Below are 5,179 nucleotides of genomic sequence, written 5' to 3'. Positions count from 1 at the left end.
ACACACACACACACACACACACACACACACACACACACACACACACACACACAAAACAACAAGCATATATGTATGTACTATGAGGGGATCTAAATTACATGAGCAGGCAGTGTAGTGATGGGTAGATGAGAGAGAAGAAGGTGGGGTTGGTGTGGGGTGGGGGGTGGGTTGTCAAGAACCGCTCCTGCCGTTTCAACTCCCCCCACCCCCAACGACTCCCAGTTACCCAGTCCCTCCACCCCTTCCTGTAATCTCCACTCCTCCACGGGTAGTCTCAAACCTTGTGTTCGTCCACCACCAACCAATTACCTGGCAACCCTGCCCTTATCCCCAGCACAGGCGTGATGCTGCTGCATGATGGGGTTTTTGTATATTGAATTCCATCTCCTGGTGAGATAAAGGGTGTAGGAACAGGGCTCTGCCGCTGTGCCAGATAAGTGTTTCTCACAAACCGTTCCTCGCTGCTTCTTCTGACACTGATTGTGGAGAAAAGAGACATTGGGGATGGCAGGGGAGGTGTGTGTGTGTGTGTGTGTGTGTGTGTGTGTGTGTATACAGTGTGCATGTACAAGTGCACTTTTGTTTACTAGGAGCATTTTTCTACCAGTGAATTCAGATGTGTCGCATGCTAAGTCAGGGAAGGAAAGAAGCACAAAGCGCCTCAGGACGTTGTAACAACCCCCTAGTGCCACCAGCCCCACCTCCCACCAGCCCGACACAATTACCCACTCATGTCTAATTGGCATTTGAGGCTTCTCTGCTTGATCGACCGTGGCCACATCAGCATGAAGTGGCAGAGCAGCGCTTGCCAAACTGTGACTTAACTGGTATCACGCTTTGTTACTCTTGTAGCCACTTACATAATTTGTTGATGTAAATTTACTCTGCCTAATTAACATCGTCAGCCTCTCGTTTAATGCGAGCAGACGTGAGATGCAGTCAGTCGCTGGTGCCACTGTCCGTTTTGCTGATTTCTGATCGGCAGTGCGTATAGGCAAAGGCCTGTCTCTGCACCGTCGAGCTGGAGTCTTTGCAACGTGGCAGAACAAATTCATTTCTCAGTACGTACACAAAGTTTTGGCATGTGGAGTTTTAGATGTAGGGATGAGCATGAAATTAACTCTACAGAAGTTTGCAGAATATATGAAAGTTTCTTTCTGAGTTGCAGTTTTTTTTACAACATTGTTCTGGAATGATTAAGACAACACAAATCTGACTGACAGGCCTTCCTGAGGAAAAGTTGTTTTATTTGAGGTGACAGTGCAAAAATTCACAAWTATGTTAAAAATTAAAACGTTTTTGCACCACATGGTTCATGCAACCTTTTAGAATCAATTTTTTTTCTTGAACAAGAAATATTTCATTAATAAAATATAAATTATTATAAGTTGTCATCTAAAATAGACAGAACAAATCAACAGTAAACAAATTTGAATCGTGTGTCTCTACRTGTAAAAGTTGCTCTTTAATTGTTACAAAACTCTATTTGTAACAGCAACCATCAACAATTTTTGTCACTGCACTTTTGTGCTGGAAGCCTAATGATTAGGTCTTATTACCAGTGGTTGATGTCTGAGCTGGAGTTGCAGCTGGACAGAACTGATCTAACGTGCACCAAGTCACCCCGCCCCCACTCAGCCAGTCAGGATATTAGATCCGACTGGTGGTTTGTGATGGTGGTGGGGTCAGTGAGCATCTCATTCGCATACCTCTTCCCGCTCCCTGCCTTTGATGCTCACCCATTTACTTCTCCACTGCACTGCGGGGTAATCAGGACAGCGACACTTTATGAGAGAGTAGACGACAAAAAGGATTTACACACAAAGCCTGTCAGTGGAACAAACCTCATTTGCCTCCAGAGTTTGAACTTGCATGCGTAAGCGTTTAAGCTTGAAGGAATTATTTGAGTTRGTTCAAATGGCCTAATTGTTTGCATTCATTTGCATGTAATGTTTCAGGTGCTCATTTTTTCATGTGAAATTATATTTAATTGCTCTGTAAAAAAAAAAAAAAAACTGCAGAGAGAAATGTATTTTTGTACACCCAGTTCTTTGCTTTGTACCTTTTTTAGGACTTCTGTTCATTTTGAATCATGGCAGGTTCTTGCAGATATGTGTTGGAACATTGGTGGCAATCCAAAAAGCAAGTTTGAAATCAGAGTTTTTTTAATGAGTAAACCAAACAAAAACACCTCAAATTGTAACCCATGCTTTTAAATGTAACATTTTATAAAAGATGACCCCTTTAAGTTTTCTTTGCAAAAGTTTTGATTCTTTGTTACGCAACAATATCTGATGAGTGTGGCCTTTTTTTTCATTATTCACAATAATAAAAAAAAAGCATTTTCAAACACTTGGCCATCTTATTTTTTGCGATTAACATTTAAATATATAACTCTGGACTGATACTACCTCTGAATATTCAAACATTTCAGATGATAAACATAGTATCTTGCCACAGAAAAGGGTAAGGCAGAAATTTTTAACAGTTTGAAAAATTTCGTCTCTTGCCTTAAAAAAAATAACACATTGAGTTGGTGATTCCAGTTTTTATTTAGTAGTGCAATTTGTCATTTGTATTGACTGAAAATGGATTTTTTTCCAATGTTATAGTTGTTGTTGTTGTAGAAAAGACACCTGTTGACTTTTCCATACATATAGATTTACTTCAGATTTCTAGTAATACTCATACATATTTCATATTTTGCAGGGGGCATATTTACTAGTGCTTTTTTGAAGATCTCTGAGCTGGGCTTCTGCAAAGACTTTGGTCAGTAATAAAGAAGAATTTCCCTCAGGGTAAGGCTTACAGAAGCTGTTTATTTTGACCAACAGAACCAAAGCCTGGAAACCAAAGGAGTAGCACTGTTGGAGTTGAAGCAGGTGGTTTCTGGGCTTCAAAGACCAAAAAATAATCTTGCGGAAAAAAAAGAGAAAAATCCAAAGCCAGGCTCAGAAAAGTGCCGAACATCTCCGAGCTTCTGCTCACAAAGACACCAGGCTCATCATGTGGTTCGAGCCAGTCCAGGAATGCTTTGATGCTGCTGATCTCCTAACTTTTGTTAGTTTATTTGACTGAGTTTTAATGTATAATATGTATTCCAAATGCCAGCTCTTCTTTAAAAAACTTAAAGGAAATCCTGAAGAAATAACCTTGGAGTTGAGGGCTTGTGGAGAAGCATCCGTTGATTCAGAGGCTCAGCTGCAAAGTCATTTATAACACGGGGGGAAAAGTGCCGGCCAATCTCTGGATAAGTTGGAATAAAAATGGAGCCACATAAGCTTAGAAGATTTATTTTTCTAACAGGTTTATATATTTTTTAATTTTCTGAGCAGAATCATAATGTAGAAATATTGAAGGGCTTGTTGGGTTACCTTTAAAAATGATTTTATTATATTCAATGACCCAACCACACAATTTACCCCTCCACTGCTCACTCACAAAAAAGTAAAAAATACATGAATATAAGCATATTTTTTACTTTTCTATCACATGTGAGGTGCAAATGGTTCTAGTATAAGTATAATAGTATATATTAAGCTATTTTTCAAATTTTAATTAAAGCAAAGTATTGTTTTTAGGGACTTTAAGGCTGCAAACAATAATAAAGAGAATTTATTTTAGTATATAACAGTGAAAATTATCTTTTAAAAAGAAATCTTACCTTATATATCATTATTGATACTTTAAAAGTTTATTTTTACAAGTGGAAAGGGTCACTTTAGTTACATTTAAAAAATTTCATGGTTATGAATGCAAACAGAGGCAGCATCTCTTTGCTTAAAATAGACACATATTACTTGTATTTTCTATGTAATCATTTTTCCGTGATTTAAAGTGCATAAATCTAAGTCCAAGTTAGCATCTTGATTTACTTCTGCACAGATTGTTTGTGCTCCTCTTGCCTGCAGAGGGTGATGTTGGCCTGAACATCAGCTCATGTCTGTTTTCTCAAGCACCTGTATTGTTTTGCTCAGGTTTCTACACAACGTTCATAAATGCAAATCTTTAATTTTACCATGTAAGACTGTACACCAAGATCATTTATTACTAATTCCAACTTCACCGTCTTTTTCTTGTTAAAACAGCAGCATCATGACGTCCTCCTGATTCTGTCTTTGTTCACCTTATCTGTATTGTTCTGAATGTATGAGAGCTGCAGAGGCAAATTATGCTGTGAAACTGAAGGTAGTTTTGTAATTTACCAGAACATTAAACTAAGATTTTAAAAAAGTTAGAAGTATTTAACAAATGCCATTTGGTAGAAAACGGTGCAGGTGAGAAGCTGCTCAGCAGACTGTTGTAGAAAAACAGTCCATAAATATGAGAAATAGTTGAGGTTGAAGAATAGGCTACGGAGGTGGGAGATGAGATAGCGGTGGTTCAGATGGCCCCCCTCCTGGCGCCGGCCGTCAGAAGGAACGAAGTAGCCATTTTGTGGCGAGTGCGGTGGTGCGGTAGAGATGAGATGGTTAACACCCTTCTGCAGTATAGCCACCCTCCTCTCTCTCCCCGTCTCTCTAATTTTCTCCCCTTTCTTTTCTATGCTCTTCGCTCAGTCGACTATGAAGACACTTCATTTTCCCTGACAGCATGACCACTGCTGCATGTTCTGATGCGTTCAGCATACCTTCATTGCATCATAAATAAATCAGAGAAATGACTTTTTCTCCCTCTTTCTCTCCTTTATTTCTCCCCCTACAATGGCTGTTATCTTGAGGAGTGACTGGAAAACAGAAAAAAAGTGTGCTAGTAGATTTCCTGTTTGCCTTTCCTCTTTCACTCCTGGCACTGACTGCGCAGGATCATCACACCCCAATCCCCCTTTTTTGCATTATCTCAAGGGAACAAAATTATTTTCCCTTCATAATGATATTCAGTTCTTGCTATGACATTATCTGCTTTAATTTTAATTTAAATGTCATGCATGTGAGGGGTTTTCTAAATGAATGTGTGCACAGTAGATGCAAGTTGAATAATAGAAACAATGTGGGGTCCTTTTCTTCCCCCTTTCTTTGAAACAAGGTTTGTGGATACATGGTGAGAAGGGGCACATATAAAACTGGGTGTATTTTTGTCATGTTGCAGAACCCAAAAAAAGGGGAGAACACACACACACACACACACACACACACACACACACACACACACACACACACACACACACACACACACACAC

General features: G+C 39.3%; 1 long non-coding RNA gene across 4 annotated transcripts in view; it reads left to right on the top strand.

Annotated features, from left to right (window-relative positions):
• The window catches only part of LOC106531471 (uncharacterized), a 61,102-nt gene that overhangs the window by 19,405 nt on the left and 36,518 nt on the right, over positions 1-5,179 (top strand). For all 4 annotated transcript variants that reach the window (XR_001311917.1, XR_001311916.1, XR_001311915.1 and 1 more), the window contains exon 3: positions 2,710-2,798. This is a non-coding gene — a long non-coding RNA (uncharacterized LOC106531471). The remainder of the gene's footprint in view (positions 1-2,709; positions 2,799-5,179) is intronic.

The sequence above is a fragment of the Austrofundulus limnaeus genome, unplaced genomic scaffold (assembly GCF_001266775.1).
Source record: "Austrofundulus limnaeus strain Quisiro unplaced genomic scaffold, Austrofundulus_limnaeus-1.0 Scaffold5, whole genome shotgun sequence".
Taxonomy (NCBI): domain Eukaryota; kingdom Metazoa; phylum Chordata; class Actinopteri; order Cyprinodontiformes; family Rivulidae; genus Austrofundulus; species Austrofundulus limnaeus.
This window is presented reverse-complemented; position numbering and strand designations above follow the sequence as displayed.